Source organism: Hyperolius riggenbachi, chromosome 10 (assembly GCF_040937935.1).
Source record: "Hyperolius riggenbachi isolate aHypRig1 chromosome 10, aHypRig1.pri, whole genome shotgun sequence".
NCBI classification, from domain to species: Eukaryota; Metazoa; Chordata; class Amphibia; order Anura; family Hyperoliidae; genus Hyperolius; species Hyperolius riggenbachi.
Window position 1 is genome coordinate 181,777,559 of NC_090655.1, and position 23,954 is coordinate 181,801,512.

At 49.8% G+C, this 23,954-nt stretch overlaps 1 protein-coding gene across 1 annotated transcript in view; it reads left to right on the forward strand.

The window, feature by feature from the left end:
• PAOX (polyamine oxidase) overlaps nt 1–23,954 on the forward strand; it is a 95,467-nt gene that overhangs the window by 54,023 nt on the left and 17,490 nt on the right. The gene's annotated exons all lie outside the window — the stretch shown is intronic.

Genomic DNA, 23,954 nt, shown 5'->3' on the forward strand with positions numbered 1-23,954 from the left:
TAGCTATCTAGCTACATCTCTTCCAAAGCATAAGGACTGTGAATGTATAGCTGTGGTTTGTATTGGATCAGATTTTCCAGTAGTTGGTATATAGAGTTTCTAGATAATCATGGAAGGTATAAGGTAATTGACTCAGGTGCAGTCCAGAGTATCCTGCTGCCAGTGTAAACCAGAGATCAAATATTATATGCAGATCACAGATGTCCAATCGCAACATCCAAGTGCAAATAAGAAGTATGCTCAATAAGAAACCATCACATATGCAAGCGGATTAAAAGATCCATCAGAACCATGTCTCAACAATCCAGGTGCTTGTCCCTTGTTGGGGCATATCGAAACTTATTTGGAATCCAACAAAGTAAAAAGTTGTATTATAGCTACCAGTCCTTGGGTTATCTGAGCTTCCGATACATCCATGCGTCCATAGATAGAGAGTAATGGTAGTCCATAGGTTAAGAGACGTAAGGCAGTACACTTAGAGCTACTGAAGGCTGTAAGTCGACCGGTTTCGCCGGTAATCCGGCTCCTCAGGACTCCCAGACCATGAGAATGAATGCCCGTATGGTTGCTGGCGTTCCCCACGCCATAAAAGGCGTTTTTCCCGGAAGTGCGTCAGCCGCGTCTGCGTAGAGGCGCGACTTCATGCGTTCCAGGCGCCCGTGCTAAGCGTAAGATCCTCCGCGTGGCGCATGCCCAATGCGCCTCACAGGAGTCAGGCTTGAGCGTGTGCGCAGACAGTCAACCGCGGGCAATCCAGGTAGGCGTGTACTACGCCACCAGTCAGTGCCCCCCCCCGTCTGCGCACCAGTGTCAGTATCCTCCCAGGGGCGGGAACCAAGGAAGCGCCTGCATAGTTGGCCAGGGGAAAAGAAAGTGGGTGAGGAAAAAAGGAAAACAGAGTAGAAAGTAATACTGGATAAGGAAGGGGGTATGAAAAAATATGAGGAAAGACTAAGAATTAAAATACTGGCTTGCCATACGCGCATCTAGGTCCCTCCCATGGTGGAACGACACTAACGGGCTTTAAAGGGGAACCCTACAAAAACAAGTTAATCTTTAACATCATTTTGTTATACATTTTTCAATGCAGTATACTTGAAGTTATGGTTACATTTGTAAATAGAGGGAAAAAAATGAACCACAAAATCAAAAATATGATTTATCAAAATAGCATGTCCCCACTTATGCAGAGACTGGTCCCTGCGCAAAAGAGGGCAGCTTAGGCAAAAATAGGGAAATAGGGCCCTCGAGAGGGGGAGCAGCCGGGTCCGCACGGCGGACAGCCGGCGATACCGTTGCCCCGGCGGAAACAGCAAACAGGTAGGTCCCCTACATGGACCCCAGGGAGACAAGGAGACAACTATAAAAAAGGCGAATATTTCAATTCATCATTGAGACCTGGTGGGACTGTGGCCTTGAGATCATATATCCAGCGACACTCACGTTGCAAGACCAATTTCTCGAAGTTCCCACCTCTTAGTGGTTGATGCACACAGTCCACTGCACTAAAAGTAATAGCGTTCAGTGGATTATGTGCGCATGCAACAACATGTCTAGCCACAGGAGAACGTAGGTTATGCCCCACGATATCCTGTGTATGCTCATAAATCCGTCTACGAAAATTTTGTGTTGTCATGCCAATATAGAAGGCGTCACATGTGCATTTTAGCACATATATGACGCCCTCCATTGAGCAATTGACAAAATGTCTAAGATGCACCGTTCTATCAACATGTGGAAAGGTATTAGATCTCCCCACTGTCACATAAGGGCATTGTTTACATGATCCACATCGGAATACACCTCTTTCCCTACATGGGTCAGTACGTGCGTTCCCTGTGTAATGGCTCCTAACAATTCGATTTGCTATGGTGGGAGCCTTTCGAAAAATTATTTTGGGCCTATCTGATACGCACTGTCGTATCTTGACATCGTCAGTAAGCAGGTGCCAGTGTCTGGAAAGGATTTTTTGAAACTGTTCTTGTTGTTTATTATAAGTTGTAATTATAGGAACTGTTTCCATAAAGGAATCTTTCCTTTTCCGATATCCCAAGAGGGTATTACGATCAGAATTCAGGGCTCTACTGTAGGCCTTCTCAACGTTGGACCTAGAATAACCTCTGTCCCTAAATCTGTGTTTCAGTTCAACTGCCTCAGCTTTAAAAGCATCAAGAGAGGAACAATTACGTCTTGCCCTTAGAAATTGGCTAGTAGGGATGCTTTTAACGAGATGTCGGGGATGAAAGCTATCAGCATGTAAAACTGTATTAGAAGATGTGGGTTTCCTGTATAGTCTGGTGTTAAGGTCACCATTCTCTCCCACCTCAATCCAAAGGTCCAAAAAAGACAGTGATCTCTCACTGTATTCACATGTCAATCTAAGGTTGAGAGAATTTGAGTTAAGTTTTGCAACAAATTCCAACAGGAGTGATTCTCCTCCCGTCCAAATAAGTAAAATGTCGTCGATGTACCTGTGCCACGCCTCCACGTTATTAACCCATGCTTTTTTATATGCCCATATATGTATGGATATTAATGCTTGTGATCTAGTGTTTTTTAATTAATAAATATTTTCTTATTTTTTGATAACTACATGACTCATTGAGTGCTTTGGATCGCAGATGGGTTCTGCTTTTTCCTTTCACTGTACTAATTTATAGCCAGACCACTCTGAGCCATGAACAACATTTGATTTAAAATTTACTTTTGCATATATATGTTTAGGTGCTGGTTGGGACTTCCATTCTAAACAATTCCATTGTTGCCCTGGCCTTATGTTTAGAGTCGTTGTCCTGCTGGAAGGTGAACCTCTGCCCCAGTCTCAAGTCTTTTGCAGACTCCAAGAGGTTTTCTTCCATGATTGCCCTGTATTTGGCTCCATCCATCTTCCCATCAACTCTGAACAGCTTCCTTGTCCCTTGTGAAGAGAAGCACCCCCAGAGCATGATGCTGCCACCACCATATTTGACAGTGGGGATGGTGTGTTCAGAGTGATGTGCAGTGTTAGTTTTCCACCACACATAGCGTTTTGCATTTTGGCCAAAAAGTTCCATTTTGGTCTCATCTGACCAGAGCACCTTCTTCCACATGTTTACTGTGTCCCCCACATGGCTTGTGGCAAACTGCAAACGGGACTTCTTATGCTTTTCTGTTAACAATGGCTTTCTTCTTGCCACTCTTCCATAAAGGCCAACTTTGTGCAGTGCACAACTAATAGTTGTCCTATGGACAGATTCCCCCACCTGAGCTGTAGATCTCTGCAGCTTATCCAGAGTCACCATGGGCCTCTTGACTGCATTTCTGATCAGCGCTCTCCATGTTCGGCCTGTGAGTTTAGGTGGACGGCCTTATCTTGGTAGGTTTACAGTTGTGCCATACTCCTTCCATTTCTGAATGATCGCTTGAACAGTGCTCCGTGGGATGTTCAAGGCTTTGGAAATCTTTTTGTAGCCTAAGCCTGCTTTAAATTTCTCACTATCTTCATCCCTGACCTGTCTGGTGTGTTCTTTGGACTTCATGGTGTTGTTGCTCTCAATATTCTCTTAGACAACCTCTGAGGCCGTCACAGAGCAGCTGTATTTGTACTGACATTAGATTACACACAGGTGCACTCTATTTAGTCATTAGCACTCATCCGGCAATGTCTATGGGCAACTGACTGCACTCAGACCATAGAGGGCTGAATAATTATGCACACCCCACTTTGCAGTTATTTATATGTAAAAAATGTTTGGAATCCTGTATGATTTTCGTTCCACGTCTCACGTGTACACCACTTTGTATTGGTCTTTCATGTGGAATTCCAATAAAATTGATTCATGTTTGTGGCAGTAATATGGCAAAATGTGGAAAACTTCAAGGGGGCCGAATACTTTTGCAAGCCACTGTATATAGTAAAGTACCACAGCAAGATCTAATTTTCCGAGTTTAAAAAACATTTTTTCTTTGAATTTTTTTTAAATCAATTTTCTCAAAAACTACAAGGTCTTTTTGAATTTTTTCTGGACTTCTTTTTATTCTGTGCATATTGGCATATTGTCTCTTAAGTTGGGTGTTTGTAAGTTGGGTATTACCTGTATATGAATCCACTGCTATGTGCTGAATGGTAAAGTACTGCGCTCTGTTGCACAGCTGCTTGTGGAGTTCGATCACTGATTTACTCACTGCTGACTCCTCCACTTGGTCCCGAAGCTCACAGACCAGAGGTTGGCAGGAGCATGGGGCTCCTCTTTGGATTACAAAGACCAATTCTCACAAGCAACAGGAAGAATTTTCATTGGTCCACCATAACCAATGAAAATCCCCCCTATTGCTGTGGATTCCCATTGATCTTTTACAGTCTATTGAGGTTCCCCATGCTTTTTCCTAGGTCCGAACTGCTTACCGGGACTGAGTGGAAGAGTCAGTAGCAGCGGAACTGGGGAAGATGTAGGGGAACATGTAGGTATTTGGACCTCGACGACCAACCAAGTGTGAACAGACATTGTCCGTTCTCATAGACTTAAATTGTGTTCGTGCATCTGGCATTTTTTGTTCACACACCCCAAATCCCCTTTGCAAAATCCACGACTTTCTTGGTCGTGGATTTTGCTGCCCATGGAAGCAGAGCTTTGAGCTGCAGCTCTGCCTCCATGCTCGTCAATCTGACCATGGATCTCTGCCTCTCCCTGCCCCTATCAGTGAAGTAAGATTGAGAGGGGAGGAGAGAGGCGGCTATCAGCGGGGATTGACGCGCGAAGAGGCAGAGCTACAACCCTAAGCTCTGCCTCAAGCAGAAGGCATTCCCAGGATTTAGCAGACAGGATTTGTGGGGTGTAAACCCCTTGTTTTGCCACGCGGATGCAGCAGTTTAGCACTAGCTATAATGCTTAACATTAATAAAAGTTAAAAATGTGAATTCAGAGTCTCTTTAAGGCCCGTACCTACTATGCGATTTTTTTCCGTCGATTTCGCCAACAACCGGTGAGTTTGTTTCTGCGACTACGCGAATGATGCTTAGTGGCATGCGGCAATAACAACCATCACGGCAGATCGGATCTTTGCTTGAACTCTCATTCCTGCCCGTCATCTTCCGTCGCACATACCTGCCACCAGGAAGATGGATTGAGGAGCGCTCGTTGTGGTTGGACGTCGCTGGGTCGTGAGGTGAGTATGTAGCTTTAAAGAGAACCCTAGGTGTGTTTGACAAATCATATTAGGACACAGAAGCATGTTCTGTATACAATGACCTGCCACTGTGTCCTTTCATTGTTCCTCCAGCCCCCCTCCGGGCTCTGCTGTCCCCCATTTAAAAAAAAAGTGCCAGGCTAGTGACATGCAGATTGTCGCTAGCCTGATATTTACTTTAAAAAACACATATAACCAGGCACATCGCTTCTAGTTAGGACATTAAATAAGTTATTAAGTAGGGGTGCTCGGAAAATTCAGCGGAATTATTAATTCCGTGATTCCGGCCGGAATTGGATTAATTCCGATTCTGGTATTCAAAACGGAATTCCTATACCTCTCAAATGGAATTCCGCTGAAATTTTATAATTCCGGCGGAATTTTCCACAATAACACCAAATCTCTCCCTCTCCCCCTTTCATTCATTCTATCATCCAGTACAGAATTGCAGATTTTCAAAACAGCTTATATACAATAGTTGGGATTTGAACCCAGGACTCAGTGTGTAGTAGGTATCTGTCTTACCCTCTAGACCATGAACCACACTACATGCTAAAGCTGGCCTAGCATAAAGCATACTACCATTATGATCAATTCGATAGTAAAAGTAGCATGATTAAGGATTTGTACTTTTTGAAAAGCATGCTTATATACCATAGCTGGGATTTGAACCCAGGACTCAGTGTGTAGTAGGTATCTGTCTTACCCTCTAGACCATGAACCACACTACCTACATGCTAAAGCTGGCCTAGCATAAAGCATACTACCATTATGATCAATTCGATAGTAAAAGTAGCATGATTAAGGATTTGTACTTTTTGAAAAGCATGCTTATATACCATAGCTGGGATTTGAACCCAGGACTCAGTGTGTAGTAGGTATCTGTCTTACCCTCTAGACCATGAACCACACACACTACATGCTAAAGCTGGCCTAGCATAAAGCATACTACCATTATGATCAATTCGATAGTAAAAGTAGCATGATTAAGGATTTGTACTTTTTGAAAAGCATGCTTATATACCATAGCTGGTATTTGAACCCAGGACTCAGTGTGTAGTAGGTATCTGTCTTACCCTCTAGACCATGAACCACACTACATGGTAGTAGGTATCTATCTTACCCACTGGACCATCAACCACACTCAGGGCCAGGCTGAGGCAGAGGCTGGAGAGGCTCCAGCCTCAGGGCGCAGTGTAGGAGGGGGTGCACAATTCATTCAGCTGTCATTCCCAATTGTGTTTGAAGCAGAAAGAAATAAGAAAAGGTGATACATGGCAGCGACTGCAAGCCAGATAAGTAGAGATTAAGGTGTTGGGGGGGTTGGGGGCCCTGGGGCACCTCTTACTGTAATAGCAATCAGTGTGTGACGGCTGGGGTGGGAGGGATGGGGGGGCACACTTTGCTGTCTCAGCCTTGGGTGCTGAAGGACCTTGTCCCACCTCTGACCACACTACATGCTAAAGCTTGCCTAGCATGTACCATACTACCATTATGATCAATTCAATAGAAACTTTTTCTATTGAATTGATGCTACTGTGTAGCATGTAGTGTGGTTGATGGTCTAGGGGGTAAGACAGATACCTACTACCATGTAGTGTGGTTGATGGTCTAGGGGGTAAGACAGATACCTACTACACACTGAGTCCTGGGTTAAAATCCCACCTATGGTATATAAGCATGCTTTTCAAAAAGTACAAATCCTTAATCATGCTACTTTTACTATCGAATTGATCATAATGGTAGTATGCTTTATGCTAGGCCAGCTTTAGCATGTAGTGTGGTTCATGGTCTAGAGGGTAAGACAGATACCTACTACACACTGAGTTCTGGGTTCAAATCTCAGCTATGGTATATAAGCTGTTTTGAAAATCTTGTCACTAATGCAGCTTTCTTTTGGTGCCATTTGATTGCTGCTGTGATTTTTAGTTTTTATTATATTCATCAAAAAAAGACATGTATTTTGTCAAAAAAATTATTTTTTTTAACTTTCTGTGCTGACATTTTTCAAATAAAGTAAAATTTCTATATAAATGTTTGTCTAAATGTATTGTGCTACATGTCTTTGATCAAAAAAATATGTATTGAGGGTTATGGATGGGCACACCACCACTTTTCAGTTGGGTGCTTGATATTATGGTTTAGGCATACCAAAGTAAAAGTCTATCTTCAAGTATATCAGCACACCACAATTGTAGAAAATTCACGCTCTTTTATTGAGCCATTATATTCACAAATAGCCAACAATTGTTTCGGGGCCTCACAGGGTCCACCTTTCTCGGTAACCATACGCCTTGAGAAAGGGGGACCCTGTGAGGCCCCGAAACAATTGTCGGCTATTTGTGGATATAATGGCTCAATAAAAGAGCGTGAATTTTCTACAATTGTGGTGTGCTGATATACTTGAAGATAGAATGTGATCAATAAAAAGACACTTATTGGATTTTTTTTTGTTTGGGTAAAAGTTATAGCGTTTACAAACTATGGTGCAAAAAGTGAATTTCCCCAGTTTGAAGCATTTCTGACTTTTCTGGCCACCTGTCATGTTTCATGAGGTGCTAGAATTCCAGGATAGAATAAATACCCCCCAAATGACCCCATTTTGGAAAGACATCCCAAAGTATTCACTTAGAGGCATGGTGAGTTTGAAGATTTTATTTTTTTGTTACAAGTTAGCGGAAAATGACACTTTGTGACAAAAAATACAAATAAAAAAAGTTTCCATTTATTTCTGCTAACTTGTGACAAAAAAAAAATGAAATCTGCCACGGACTCAGGGATATTTCTCCCACCCAGCATGGGTATGTGTAAAAATACACCCCAAAACACATTATACTACTTCTCCTGAGTACGGCGATACCACGTGTGACACTTTTTTGCAACCTAGGTGCGCTAAGGGGCCCAAAGTCCTATGAATTTTAGGAACCCTAAACCGTGAGGAGTAGTCTGGAAATCAAATGCCTCAAAATGACCTGTGAAATCTTAAAGGTATTCATAGGACGTTGGGCCCCTTAGCGCACCTAGGCTGCAAAAAAGTGTCACACATGTGGTATCGCCGTACTCAGGAGAAGTAGTGTAATGTGTTTTGGGGTGTATTTTTACACATACTCATGCTGGGTGGGAGAAATATCTCTGTAAATGAGAATTTTTTGATTTTTTTCATACACAATTGTCCAGTTACAGAGATATTTCTCCCACCCAGCATGGGTATGTGTAAAAATACACCCCAAAACACTTTATACTACTTCTCCTGAGTACGGCGATACCACATGTGTGACACTTTTTTGCAGCCTGAGTGCGCTAAGGGGCCCAAAGTCCTATGAGTACCATTAGGATTTCACAGGTCATTTTGAGGCATTTGGTTTCCAGCCTACTCCTCACGGTTTAGGGCCTCTAAAATGCCAGGGCAGTTTAGGAACCCCACAAATGACCCCATTTTAGAAAGAAAACACCCCAAGGTATTCTGTTAGAAGTATGGTGAGTTCATAGAAGATTTTATTTTGTCACAAGTTAGCGGAAATTGATTTTTATTGTTTCTTTTCACAAAGTGTCATTTTCCACTAACGTGTGACAAAAAATAAAATCTTCTATGAACTCATCATACACCTAACGGAATACCTTGGGTGTCTTCTCTCTAAAATGGGGTCACTTGTGGGGTTCCTATACTGCCCTGGCATTTTAGGGGCCCAAAACTGTGAGGAGTAGTCTGGAAACCAAATGCCTCAAAATGACTGTTCAGGGGTATAAGCATCTGCAAATGTTGATGACAGGTGGTCTATGAGGGGCTGAATTTTGTGGAACCGGTCATAAGCAGGGTGGCCTCTTAGATGACAGGTTGTATTGGCACTGAAGTGCAGGAAGCGCAGGATGTTCTCAAATCGTGACCTAGATATGGCAGCAGAGAACATGGGCATGTGATGTATTGGGTGCGTAGACTAATAAGACCGCAATACATTCTTTTTGACTAGACCCATGCTAAGCAGAAGGCCCAAAAAAATGTTAAGTTTGGAAACTGGGAGTGGTTTCCACCGAAAAGGCTGGGCATGGTTGCTTCTCGGATTGGCGGTTGCGTATTGTGTGGCATAACGGTTGGTCTCAGCCACAATTAATTCGTAGAGATCCACGGTGCAGAACAGATGAAAAAAGTCTAGGGCCAATCCTAGATTATCTGTCTCCACCTGGACTCCAGACTGGGCAGGGAAAGGGGGCAGTATGGGTGCGGCGGAACCAGGGGATTGCCAATTGGGATTTGCCAGCACCTCTGGGAGACTATGGGTAGTACGGGCCCGTTTTGCTGGTGGCTGCGACTCGGGTCTTAATACACGTGCCACCGAACCAGTTTCTACTACCATGCTTGTGCTCGCCACTTCACCAGGGTCTACGGTAGTACTAGTGCTAGGTACAGGAGATGCTACGCTGCTGGTGCATGCCTCATGCCTCACCAAGAAAACTCGGATCAGCGCTAGCACCACTCTACTGCCCTTGAGTCTGATCCTGCGGTCCAGTGACATGGGGTGTGGTATGCCTGGCTCTAGCCGGGACCGCAAACTCGTCATTGCTATCGGTCAGAGAGCCACTGCTGTTCACCGGTTCATATTCTGACCCAGATGATTCGCCGGAGGAGGCTTCCCATTCGCACTCACCCCACTGGGCCAGAATCTCAGCGGCCTCTTCAGCGGAATACCCCTTTTTTGCCATGGTGGACTGCTAAATGTAGGGGGTGTTCCTCTGAGACTTCCCAGGAAAAAGAGCACCTACCTAGTAAAAGGGAGTACTTGTGAAGTAGAAAGCTGTGGTCACTAAGTTTTGATAAAAAAAAATCAAAACTGATCTTTACAGCGCCACAGCTATTGTACAGTGTTTTTTGCAGTGATCAGGAAAAAAAATTCTGTCACTGCCGTGGGGCGGGCTGAACGCAAGTGCAGGCGAATGAACAGGCCTGATCGGTCAAACGCTGCATTTTTAGTGTATCCTAGTGACCCTAATATAGATCTGACTGCGATCAGTAATGATCACTTACAGATACTATATAGTAGCAATGCTGATTAGCGACAGTGATAATGCTAATCAGCAACTAATTAGTGACTGCGGTGTGGTGGGCTGGATGCTAACTGACGCTAACTACCCAACTGGCCTTACTGTTAACAGTAGTGTTACTAAAAAAGTGACAGTTTTCACTGATCACTGTTTTTAGATCACTAGGATAGTGACAGGTGGGTGATCGGGGGGGGGGGGTTCTGAGGGGGATCTGAGGCTGTGGGCAGGTGATCAGAAGCCCGCAGGTGGCAGATTAGGGCCTGATCTGATGGGTAGGAGTGCTAGGGGGTGACAGGAGGTGATTGATGGGTGTCTCTGGGAGGATAGATGCATTCAATACACTGGGGAGGTGATCAGGGGGGGGGGCTGAGGGGTCTCTGAGGGTTTGGGCAGGAGTTTGGGTGCCCTCAAGGGGTAGATTGGGGTCTGATCTGATGGGTAGCAATGACAGGGGGTGACGGGTGATTGATAGGTGATCAGAATGTGATTACAGGGGAGAATATATACAAGCAATGCACTGGCAAGTTAATCAGAGGGGGTCTGATGGCGATCTGAGGGTGTGGGCGAGTGATTGGGTGTCCCACTTTGCCGACGCCCATAGGTAGTGGGCGGTCGGCAAGTGGTTAAACAATACCAGTTGCCTGGCAGCCCTGCTGATCTATTTGGCTGCAGAAGTGTTTGAATTACACCAGAAACAAGCACGCAAATTAATCTTGCCAGATCTGACAATAATATAAGAAATGTCTGATCTGCTGCATGCTTCTTCAGGGTCTGTGGCTAACAGTATTAGAGGCAAAGGATAAGAAAGATAGCCAGGCAACTGGTATTGTTTAAAGAGGAGCTAACAGCTATATTACGGTATCTAAAAAAACAAAAACCCATATATAAGTAGATAAATACTGGCTCTATGTACATAACATATGTATTGTACTGTCCACATTGTGACTTCAGTGAATCATATATAGTAAACAGGCATGGGCTTAAATTCGGATTCGGATAGTTACTATCCGTATTTCACCCAGTAATGCTGGGCGGGGGGTCAAGCTTTCCTATCTGACGTCTTCTTCTCTCGTCCCTCGGCGCCTCCCACGATGCGTTCCAATCCGCCGTCGTGTGACTACAAACATTTCCTCCTTCAACCCGAAAGGAGGAAGTGTTTGTAGTCACGTGACAGCGGATTGGAACGCATTGTGGGAGGGGCCGAGGGACGAGCGAAGAAGACGTCAGATAGGTAAGCTTGACCCCCCGCCCAGCCCGCACAGCATTACTGGGTGAAATACGGATAGTAACTATCCGGATCACCCGAATCCGAATTTAAGCCCATGCCTAATAGTAAATAAAGAGAAAACTGTTTCAGGCAGCTGCCATCTTAGGATCCCTGAGTGAAGCCAATCCTGAGGTAATTTCCTCCCTTACTCTTACTCTGTTTACCCTTATCTATCTAATTTAATATGCATTACCTGCCCTCACCCCCACCCTCAGACACTCCCACCCAGCTCTCTAGTGGGAAGTGCTATCGCATACATCATCATTGTGCGACTCTGCAGAGCTGGTTTAATTGTATGGATTAGATGTCAGAAATTGCTGCAGGGGCTGAGCAATCTCCTCAGCTTTCTGACACAAGTATGACAGTTATCTTCTGTGCATGTATGTTTTTGCAGCAGTGACCTAGCCTAAACACTGCAGTTCTTTTGATTGTCCTTGTCATTACACTTTTTTTTTCCTGCACGCTGAATCCTTATAGAGCTGTGTGACAGGATGTGGATTTTTAAAGGCTAAGGGAAGTGTGGAGTATGATAGACAGACCAAGCAATGCAGTGTCATTTCACAACTCCCTCTCCATTGCACAGCACATGCTGCCGTTTTTTCCCTCCCCTCTCCGTAGCACAGCGCACACTGCCACTTTTCCCTCCCCTCTCCCTAGCACAGCATGCGCTGACTCTTTTCCCTCCCCTCTCCATTGCACAGCGCGCTGCTGCTTTTCCTTCCCCTCTCCATAGCACAGCACGCGCAGATGCTTTTTCCTCCCCTCTCCCTAGCACAGCATGCGCTGCCGCTTTTCCCTCTCCTCTCCATAGCACAGTGCGCACTGCCACTTTTCCCTCCCCTCTCCATAGCACAGCACGCGCAGACGCTTTTCCCTCCCCTGTACATAGCACAGCGTGCACTGCCACTTTTCCTTCCCCCTCTCCCTAGCACAGCATGCGCTGCCGCTTTTCCCTCCCCTCTACATAGCACAGTGCGCACTGCCACTTTTCCTTCCCCCTCTCTCTAGCACAGCATGCGCTGCCGCTTTTCCCTCCCCTCTACATAGCACAGTGCGCACTGCCACTTTTCCTTCCCCCTCTCCCTAGCACAGCATGCGCTGCCGCTTTTCCCTCCCCTCTCCATAGCACAGCGCGCGCTGCCGCTTTTCCTTTCCTCTCCATAGCACAGCATGCGCTGCCGCTTTTCCTACCTCTCTCCATAGCACAGCGCGCGCTGACGCTTTTCCCTCCCCTCTTCATAGCACAGCGCGCGTTGCCGCTTTTCCCTTCCCTCTCCATAGCACAGCGTGCGCTGTCGCTTTTCCTTCCCCTCTCCATAGCACAGCGCGCGCTGCCGCTTTTCCCTTCCCTCTCCATAGCACAGTGTGCGCTGCCGCTTTTCCCTTCCCTCTCTATAGCACAGCATGCGCTGCCGCTTTTCCCGCCTCTCTCCATAGCACAGCGCGCGCTGATGCTTTTCCCTCCCCTCTCCATAGCACAGCGCGCGCTGCCGCTTTTTCCTTCCCTCTCCATAGCACAGCGCGCGCTGCGCTTTTCCTTCCCCTTTCCATAGCACAGCGCGCGCTGCCGCTTTTCCCTCCCCTCTCCATAGCACAGCGCGCTGCCGCTTTTCCCTCCCCTCTCCATAGCACGCCTCGCTGCAGCTTTTCCCTCCCCTCTCCATAGCACAGTATGCTTCCGCTTTTCCCTCCCCTCTCCATAGCGCAGTGCACTGCCAATTTTCCATCCCCTCTCCAAAGCACAGCACATGCTGCTGCTTTTTCTATCCCCTCTCCATAGTACAGTACATGCTGCTTTTCTCTTCCCTCTCCATAGTACACTACATGCTGCTGTTTTCTCCCCTCTCCATAGTACAGAACCTGCTGCTTTTTTCTCCCCTCTCCATAGTACAGTACATGTTGTTGTTTTTCTCTTCCCTCACCATACTACACTACACACCGCTTTCTCTTCTCTCTCCATACTACAGTACATGCTTCTTTCACTGTATAAGCACAGTGCCCCCATCATTGCCAGAGTATTGAATCCCGTATAGGTACAGTGCTGCCACCATTATAGCTACAGCACTGCTCCCAGTATAGGTAGCGTCCAGGCCCCAGTATAGGAACAGTGCTGCCCCCCATTTAGGTGCAGTGCTGGCCACAGTGTACCTAGAGTCTTGCTCCCCGTCAAGGTACACTGCTGCCTCCAATGTAGGTACCCTGCTGCCACAAGAATACCTAGAATCCTCACCCCAGGATAGGCAGAGCGCTGACCCCAGTGTAGGTACAAGCACTCCATTATAGTTACAGTGCTAGCCCCAGTACAGGATAAGTATTGCTCCGTGATAGGTAGGAGTCCTGCCCCCTGTATAGGTACAATGCTGGATCCAGTGTAGGTAGACTCCTGCCCCACGTATAGGTACAGTTCTGCCCCCAGTACAGGTAGAAGCCTTCCCAAATTATAGTTACAGTGCCACCACCAGTATAGGCAGAGTATTGCCCCCAGTATAGGTTGAATGCTGCGCCAAGTATAGGTATAGTCCTGCCCACAGTGTAGGTAGAAGTTCCCTCCCATTATTGTTACAGTGCTGGCCCCAGTATAGGCAAATTACCACCCTCAGTACAGGTTGAGTGGTGCCCCCAGTACAGCTAGAGTAGTGCCCCCAAGTTGAGGTAGTAGGTTTCCGAAATCACCTTGTCTCAGACCTACAGATCATTGCGGCAATGACAGACTCCCTAACTCTGAGGTGAATGACAGACCTGACCAGAAGCATAGGTGACATAGCAACCACACGCATCACTTCAAATGCAGGAGGTGCCATGACATCACTTCCCCATATGAAGTCTGCAATAATTTGCGCTGCTCTCTGCCTTGGGTCTCATGCAGATCTGCAGGTCTGTCATTTTCCATGGTGCTCTGTAATCACTGTGGTATCCTTACAATTAAACACAACACGGGCATGTAGGAGACACAAGGCAACAATACAGGGAGTCCCCACATCACTGCTGGTCTCTGCCTCATACCGAACGGCGTGCGTAAGTGGGTGACTCTCTGTATTCGACATATGAGATGCAGGAATTTTTCCCGCACATTTTGTCAACATAAAAGAAAGGTGTCTTGTTGTATCACCAGACAAATTGTACCCTTTATACATTCCAGCCAAACATTCCTCTGGCTGCACATAGTCACCTACATTTGCTGTATAACAAACTTTGAACTGTTGCATGACATCAACGGTGTATGTTTTCAAAGTCAGTGTCCGATTTTAATTATAGTTCATTGATAACATAGTTTTCCTGTTTTTACAGGTTGTGTAAGACAGGTTGTGTAAGAAATAAAATGTATTAAAAATGTTTTCAGCACAAAAGTTTTTACATTAAGTACAAAGTAAAAAAATTACAAAACATTTACATTTTCAAGGGAACAAGGAGACATTCAACAAAAATATAAGGTTTACTCACAAGAGTTTGTATCCACAAAATCCCCCATGAAGCAAGAAGTCACTTTTTCATCCTCATTCTCAAAACTTAAGGTGGCTGCGTCCACCGGTGTGTCTTTTCTTCAGTGCCCAGGAATCTCAGCATCTGCACCTGCGCACTTACTTCCTCTGTGCCGCCAGACCGTCCCCTTCCGACAGCTGCCGGCTATGCTGGTCCGGTTCTGTGACCCCTCCACGAGTCCCTGTGATGTCCACGCGGCCCCCCTCCTCTTCTGGCCTACTTACATAGACCAGATCCTGCACAGAATCTTGCCGCTCTTCTGCCGGCCGCTTACCATCAGGTCATCATGGTAGCCAAACGAGAAGGGAGGTAAGTATTAGAGAGAGGAGAAGGGAGGTCAGTGTCAGGCAGAGGAGTGGGGAGGTCAGTGTCAGGCAGAGGAGAAGGGAGGTCAGTGTCAGGCAGAGGAGAGGGGAAGTCAGTGTCAGGCAGAAGAGAAGGGAGGTCAGTGTCAGGCAGAGGAGAAGGGAGGTCAGTGTCAGGCAGAGGAGAAGGGAGGTCAGTGTCAGGCAGAGGGGAAGGGAGGTCAGTGTCAGGCAGAGGAGAAAGGAGGTCAGTGTCAGGCAGAGGAGAAAGGAGGTCAGTGTCAGGCAGAGGAGAAAGGAGGTCAGTGTCAGGCAGAGGAGAAAGGAGGTCAGTGTCAGGCAGAGGAGAAAGGAGGTCAGTGTCAGGCAGAGGAGAAAGGAGGTCAGTGTCAGGCAGAGGAGAAAGGAGGTCAGTGTCAGGCAGAGGAGAAGGGAGGTCAGTGTCAGGCAGAGGAGAGGGGAGGTCAGTGTCAGGCAGAGGAGAGGGGAGGTCAGTGTTAGGCAGAGGAGTGTGTGTGTGTGTGTGGGGGGGGGGTCAGTGTTAGGCAGAGGAGAAGGGAGGTCAGTGTCAGGCAGAGGAGAAGGGAGGTCAGTGTCAGGCAGAGGAGAAGGGAGGTCAGTGTCGGGCAGAGGAGTGGGGAGGTGTCAGTTAGGCGTGGGGAGGTCAGTGTCAGGCAGAGGAGAGGGGGAGGTGCCAGGCAGAGGAGAGGGGGAGGTTAGTGTCAGGCAGAGGAGAGGGGGAGGTTAGTGTCAGGCAGAGGAGAGGGGGAGGTCAGTGTCAGGCAGAGGAGAAGGGAGGTCAGTGTCAGGCAGAGGAGTGGGGAGGTGTCAGTTAGGAGTGGGGAGGTCAGTGTCAGGCAGAGGAGAGGGCGAGGTCAGTGTCAGGCAGAGGAGTGGGGAGGTCAGTGTCAGGCAGAGGAGAGGCGGAGGTCAGTGTCAGGCAGAGGAGTGGGGAGGTGTCAGTTAGGAGTGGGGAGGTCACTGTCAGGCAGAGGAGAGGGGGAGGTCAGTATTAGGTAGAGGAGTGGGGAGGTCAGTGTCAGGCAGAGGAGAGGCGGAGGTCAGTGTCAGGCAGAGGAGTGGGGAGGTGTCAGTTAGGAGTGGGGAGGTCAGTGTCAGGCAGAGGGAAGGTCAGTGTCAGGCAGAGGAGAGGGGGAGGTCAGTGTCAGGCAGAGGAGAGGGGGAGGTCAGTGTCAGGCAGAGGAGAGGGGGAGGTCAGTGTCAGGCAGAGGAGAAGGGAGGTCAGTGTCAGGCAGAGGAGAAGGGATGTCAGTGTCAGGCAGAGGAGATGGGATGTCAGTGTCAGGCAGAGGAGAGGGGGAGGTCAGTGTCAGGCAGAGGAGAGGTGGAGGTCAGTGTCAGGCAGAGGAGTGGGGAGGTGTCAGTTAGGAGTGGGGAGGTCAGTGTCAGGCAGAGGGAAGGTCAGTGTCAGGCAGAGGAGAGGGGGAGGTTAGTGTCAGGCAGAGGAGAGGGGGAGGTCAGTGTCAGGCAGAGGAGAGGGGGAGGTCAGTGTCAGGCAGAGGAGAAGGGATGTCAGTGTCAGGCAGAGGAGTGGGGATGTCAGTGTCAGGCAGAGGAGAGGGGGAGGTCAGTGTCAGGCAGAGGAGAAGGGAGGTCAGTGTCGGGCAGAGGAGTGGGGAGGTCAGTGTCGGGCAGAAGAGTGGGGAGGTCAGTGTCAGGCAGAGGAGAAGGGAGGTCAGTGTCAGGCAGAGGAGTGGGGAGGTCAGTGTCAGGCAGAGGAGGTGGGAGGTCAGTGTCAGGTAGAGGAGAGGGGAGGTCAGTGTCAGGTAGAGGAGAGGGGATGTCAGTGTCAGGTAGAGGAGAGGGGAGGTCAGTGTCAGGTAGAGGAGAGGGGAGGTCAGTGTCAGGCAGAGGAGTGGGGAGGTCAGTGTCAGGTAGAGGAGAGGGAAGGTCAGTGTCAGGCAGAGGAGTGGGGAGGTCAGTGTCAGGTAGAGGAGAGGGGAGGTCAGTGTCAGGTGGAGGAGAGGGGAGGTCAGTGTCAGGTAGAGGAGTGGGGAGGTCAGTGTCGGGCAGAGGAGAGGGGAGGTCAGTGTCGGGCAGAGGAGAAGGGAGGTCAGTGTCGGGCAGAGGAGTGGGGAGGTCAGTGTCGGGCAGAAGAGTGGGGAGGTCAGTGTCGGGCAGAGGAGAAGGGAGGTCAGTGTCAGGCAGAGGAGTGGGGAGGTGTCAGTTAGGAGTGGGGAGGTCAGTGTCAGGCAGAGGAGATGGGAGGTCAGTGTCAGGCAGAGGAGAGGTCAGTGTCAGGCAGAGGAGAGGTCAGTGTCAGGCAGAGGAGTGGGGAGGTGTCAGTTAGGCATGGGAAGTCAGTGTCAGCCAGAGGAGAGGGGGAGGTCAGTGTCAGGCAGAGGAGAGGGGGGGGGGGGTCAGTGTCAGGCAGAGGAGAGGGGGGGGTCAGTGTTAGGCAGAGGAGAAGGGAGGTCAGTGTCAGGCAGAGGAGTGGGGAGGTGTCAGTTAGGAGTGGGGAGGTCAGTGTCAGGCAGAGGAGAGGGGGAGGTCAGTGTCAGGCAGAGGAGAGGGGGAGGTCAGTGTCAGGCAGAGGAGAGGGGGGGGGGTCAGTGTCAGGCAGAGGAGAGGGGGAGGTCAGTGTCAGGCAGAGGAGAGGGGGAGGTCAGTGTCAGGCAGAGGAGAGGGGGAGGTCAGTGTTAGGCAGAGGAGAGGGGAGGTCAGTGTCGGGCAAAGGAGAGGGGAGGTCAGTGTCGGGCAAAGGAGAGGGGAGGTCAGTGTCGGGCAGAGGAGAAGGGAGGTCAGTGTCAGGCAGAGGAGTGGGGAGGTGTCAGTTAGGAGTGGGGAGGTCCGTGTCAGGCAGAGGAGAGGTCCGTGTCAGGCAGTGGAGAGGTCAGTGTCAGGCAGAGGAGATTTTACCAGGATTTTACCTCCACAGATGAGGAGCGGAAACTCTACATCCTACTGGGGGAGGAGGAAACAACCGTGCAAATAGCTGCCCGATATGTCACAGCCTGCCACCAACTGAGAGGAACATGATACCACATGGACTGTATTCCCCCCCAATACCCCCCTATGGACTGTATATCCCAGTCCCCCATGCTGTCCCTTACATCATCCACACACCTATGGACTATATACCCCAACTCCCTATATCCTTCCCTTATTCCCACAACCCCCCCCCCCCCCCCCCATGTTAATGTTTTGTTTTGTTTTGCTTTGGCAATGCTAAATGTATTTGGTCCTGCCAATAAAGCTTTTTTGGATTTGGATTTGGAGAGGTCAGTGTCAGGCAGAGGAGTGGGGAGGTGTCAGTTAGGCATGGGGAGGTCAGTGTCAGCCAGAGGAGAGGGGGAGGTCAGTGTCAGGCAGAGGAGAGGGGGAGGTCAGTGTCAGGTAGAGGAGAGGGGAGGTCAGTGTCGGGCAGAGGAGTGGGGAGGTCAGTGTCGGGCAGAGGAGAGGGGAGGTCAGTGTCGGGCAGAGGAGAGGGGAGGTCAGTGTCGGGCAGAGGAGAGGGGAGGTCAGTGTCGGGCAGAGGAGAAGGGAGGTCAGTGTCGGGCAGAGGAGAGGGGAGGTCAGTGTCGGGCAGAGGAGAGGGGAGGTCAGTGTCGGGCAAAGGAGAGGGGAGGTCAGTGTCGGGCAGAGGAGAAGGGAGGTCAGTGTCAGGCAGAGAAGTGGGGAGGTGTCAGTTAGGAGTGGAGAGGTCAGTGTCAGGCAGAGGAGAGGTCAGTGTCAGGCAGAGGATTGGGGAGATGTCAGTTAGGCATGGGGAGGTCAGTGTCAGGCAGAGGAGAGGGGGGAGGTCAGTGTTAGGCAGAGGAGAAGGGAGGTCAGTGTCAGGCAGAGGAGTGGGGAGGTGTCAGTTAGGAGTGGGGAGGTCAGTGTCAGGCAGAGGAGAGGGGGAGGTCAGTGTCAGGCAGAGGAGAGGGGGAGGTAAGTGTCAGGCAGAGGAGAGGGGGAGGTCAGTGTCAGGCAGAGGAGAGGGGGAGGTCAGTGTCAGGCAGAGGAGAGGGGGAGGTCAGTGTTAGGCAGAGGAGAGGGGGAGGTAAGTGTCAGGCAGAGGAGAGGGGGAGGTCAGTGTCAGGTAAAGGAGAGGGGAGGTCAGTGTCGGGCAGAGGAGAAGGGAGGTCAGTGTCAGGCAGAGGAGTGGGGAGGTGTCAGTTAGGAGTGGGGAGGTCAGTGTCAGGCAGAGGAGATGGGAGGTCAGTGTCAGGCAGAGGAGAGGTCAGTGTCAGGCAGAGGAGTGGGGAGGTGTCAGTTAGGCATGGGGAGGTCAGTGTCAGCCAGAGGAGAGGGGGAGGTCAGTGTCAGGCAGAGGAGAGGGGGAGGTCAGTGTCAGGCAGAGGAGAGGGGGAGGTCAGTGTCAGGTAAAGGAGAGGGGGAGGTCAGTGTTAGGCAGAGGAGAAGGGAGGTCAGTGGCAGGCAGAGGAGTGGGGAGGTGTCAGTTAGGAGTAGGGAGGTCAGTGTCAGGCAGAGGAGAGGGGGAGGTCAGTGTCAGGCAGAGGAGTGGGGAGTTCAGTGTCAGGCAAAGGAGAGTGGGAGGTCAGTGTCAGGCAGAGGAGAGTGGGAGGTCAGTGTCAGGCAGAGGAGAGGGGGAGGTCAGTGTCAGGCAGAGGAGAGGGGGAGGTCAGTGTCAGACAGAAGAGAAGGGAGGTCAGTGTCGGGCAGAGGAGTGGGGAGGTCAGTGTCGGGCAGAAGAGTGGGGAGGTCAGTGTCAGGCATAGGAGAAGGGAGGTCAGTGTCAGGCAGAGGAGTGGGGAGGTCAGTGTCAGGTAGAGGAGAGGGGAGGTCAGTGTCAGGTAGAGGAGAGGGGAGGTCAGTGTCAGGTAGAGGAGAGGGGAGGTCAGTGTCAGGTAGAGGAGAGGGGAGGTCAGTGTCAGGTAGAGGAGAGGGGAGGTCAGTGTCAGGTAGAGGAGAGGGGAGGTCAGTGTCAGGTAGAGGAGAGGGGAGGTCAGGTAGAGGAGAGGGGAGGTCAGTGTCAGGCAGAGGAGTGGGGAGGTCAGTGTCAGGTAGAGGAGAGGGGAGGTCAGTGTCAGGTAGAGGAGAGGGGAGGTCAGTGTCAGGTAGAGGAGAGGGGAGGTCAGTGTCAGGTAGAGGAGAGGGGAGGTCAGTGTCGGGCAGAGGAGTATGGAGGTCAGTGTCGGACAGAGGAGTGGGGAGGTCAGTGTCAGGCAGAGGAGTGGGGAGGTCAGTGTCGGGCAGAGGAGAGGGGAGGTAAGTGTCGGGCAGAGGAGAGGGGAGGTCAGTGTCGGGCAGAGGAGAGGGGAGGTCAGTGTCGGGCAGAGGAGAGGGGAGGTCAGTGTCGGGCAAAGGAGAAGGGAGGTCAGTGTCGGGCAGAGGAGAGGGGAGGTCAGTGTCAGGCAGAGGAGTGGGGAGGTGTCAGTTAGGAGTGGGGAGGTCACTGTCAGGCAGAGGAGATGGGAGGTCGGTGTCAGGCAGAGGAGAGGTCAGTGTCAGGCAGAGGAGAGGTCAGTGTCAGGCAGAGGAGAGGGGGAGGTCAGTGTCAGGCAGAGGAGAGGGGGAGGTCAGTGTCAGGCAGAAGAGAAGGGAGGTCAGTGTCAGGCAGATGAGTGGGGAGGTGTCAGTTAGGAGTGGGGAGGTCAGTGTCAGGCAGAGGAGAGGGGGAGGTCAGTGTCAGGCAGAGGAGAGGGGGAGGTCAGTGTCAGGCAGAGGAGAGGGGGAGGTCAGTGTCAGGCAAAGGAGAGGGGGAGGTCAGTGTCAGGCAGAGGAGAGGGGGAGGTCAGTGTCAGGCAGAAGAGAAGGGAGGTCAGTGTCAGGCAGATGAGTGGGGAGGTGTCAGTTAGGAGTGGGGAGGTCAGTGTCAGGCAGAGGGGAGGTCAGTGTCAGGCAGAGGAGAGGGGGAGGTCAGTGTCAGGCAGAGGAGAGGGGGAGGTCAATGTCAGGCAGAGGAGAGGGCGAGGTCAGTGTCAGGCCGAGGAGAGGGGGAGGTCAGTGTCAGGCAGAGGAGAAGGGATGTCAGTGTCAGGCAGAGGAGTGGGGAGGTCAGTGTCGGGCAGAGGAGAAGGGAGGTCAGTGTCAGGCAGAGGAGTGGGGAGGTCAGTGTCAGGTAGAGGAGAGGGGAGGTCAGGGAGAGGGGAGGTCAGTGTCAGGCAGAGGAGAGGGGAGGTCAGTGTCAGGTAGAGGAGAGGGGAGATCAGTGTCAGGTAGAGGAGAGGGGAGGTCAGTGTCAGGCAGAGGAGAGGGGAGGTCAGTGTCAGGTAGAGGAGAGGGGAGGTCAGTGTCAGGTAGAGGAGAGGGGAGGTCAGTGTCAGGGAGAGGGGAGGTCAGTGTCAGGTAGAGGAGAGGGGAGGTCAGTGTCAGGTAGAGGAGAGGGGAGTGTCAGGCAGTGGAGTGGGGAGGTTAGTGTCAGGCAGAGGAGTGGGGAGGTCAGTGTCGGGCAGAGGAGAGGGGAGGTCAGTGTCGGGCAGAGGAGAGGGGAGGTCAGTGTCGGGCAGAGGAGAAGGGAGGTCAGTGTCGGGCAGAGGAGAAGGGAGGTCAGTGTCGGGCAGAGGAGAAGGGAGGTCAGTGTCGGGCAGAGGAGAGAGGAGGTCAGTGTCGGGCAGAGGAGAGGGGAGGTCAGTGTCGTGCAAAGGAGAGGGGAGGTCAGTGTCGGGCAAAGGAGAGGGGAGGTCAGTGTTAGGCAGAGGAGAAGGGATGTCAGTATTTGGAAAGGTAGAGTGTTAGGCAGGGGAGCACTTGCTTGACAGCCTGACAGCAGATCCTGTCAATGTGTCATAATAGCACTCATCTGGTTTCCTTTGGGAAGGAAGAGCCATAACCTGTCTATGGGAAGTAGAGGGGTAGTTGGTGCATGGGATAGGAGGTTACATGTTGGTTAAATGCTGTAAAATGTTTAATAAAAATCAATTATTTTAAAATGTTACATTTGTCCCCCTTATATATTTTCATGCAAAGTTGTGAAGCGGTGGTGCATTCAGTTAAATACATTACTGCGTTTCCTCAGCCAACTGGGGTCTTCTCTCTGCATCCGGTCCTTATCATCTGACACCGACAGCGTCGTCCACAGGCTTTTAGCTTCTTCTTCCTCCGCTGTCCACGGTCTCTCCCTGCAACAGCACCCAAGGGGTCACACCTTTAGGCATAGGATAGAGGGGTGAGTGTTAGGCAGATAGATAGGTTCCCCCAGTATAGGTATAGCCAGGTAGGTTACAACAGAATAAGTGTAGCCAGGTCTGTTCCCCAGGATAAGTGTAGCCAGGTAGTTTCCCCCAGTATAAGTATAGGGAGGTAGATTCCTCATAGTATCTGTATAGGCAGGTAGTGATCCCCAGTATATGTATAGGCAATTAGGTTCCCCTCAGTGTAACTACAGGCATGCTGGTACCCCAGTATCTGTATAGACAGTGTAAGAATCTATACGTTGGTTGCTATGGGCAACAACACTACACCTTCGTTCAGGACCATATCACAGGAATTGTGATAACTCGACTCTCATCACAGCAACAGCATAGGAGATAGAACTTCTTAAGGTAGCCATACCCTGGTCGATTTGCCATCAGATTCGACCAACAGATAGATCCCTCTCTGATCGAATCTGATCAGAGACAGATCGTATGGCTGCCTTTACTGCAAACAGATTGTGAATCGATTTCAGCATGAAACCAATCACAATCTGTGAAGCTGCCGGCCAGCTTGAGTCCCCCTCTGTCCCCGCGGCTTCTCCGCGCTGGGTTCTGAAGGCGCTCTACTGTTCAAACTTCCTGCCGGGATGGGAAGTTCAATGAAGCTGCAGCCGTCCGGAACCCAGCGCGGAGAAAAAGCCGCGGGGACAGAGGGGGACTGGCGCCGGCCAGAGCAGGTAATGTATTGCCGCTAGCGTCAGTCGTAGGGCATTCGAACGCTGCTATCGACGCACTCCCGACCTGCTGTATATCGGCGGGAAAATCCTTAGGTGTATGGGCCCCTTTAGACGTCCTCAAAGGTTCAGTAAACAGATATACAGCATAGCTCCCAACTGTCCCTTTTTCGGAGGGACAGTCCCTCTTTGGGAGCCCTGTGCCTCTGTCCCTCTTTCCTCCTCATTTGTCCCTCTTTCAGGACTTTGTCCCTCTTTCTATGTAAATATATATATATTTCTATACTAAAAATGTGTTTGATTGACTCTAAACTTTATCCCCAACCTTTAAATTGATGTATTACTATTTGTAAAATCAAGAAGTTTTAAATCAGGATGATACCATTTATTGGCTAACTAAAAATGAATAAAATAAGCAAGCTTTCGGCCTTGCAGCCTTCGTCTGGCTTATATCCTGTTAGTTTGCAAACTGGTGGTACAGACAGCTTATATACATGCAACATCAAAAGGGAAAACAGATATTTTTTTTCAAGCATAAATACATGTCATTAAGATGCCTTAATTCACACAGACCATCGACCTGGGGTTAGAGGTTGTAAGCCAAGATAATAATCCTTGTTTACTCCCTGCTCACATACCTGGGAGTTGGACTGACACAGAGGTATCGTAAATTCTTAGTTCACAAGTTAAGCTATAATGGCTGAGAAAAGTTCAAATGTCATCAGTCTCATACCAATATAGAAAGTTGTTGTCCTTATTCAAACCATTCTGCACAGCCTTGAACCAATTTATAAATTTTGTTTCTGCTATTAATCGATCATTTGACGTTTTTAAGCCACCCTTCAGGGCAGTGACACGAAGATCATCCATGCTGTGTCCGTTGGACCAAAAGTGTGTAGCAACTGGGAGCCCAGATTTGGTA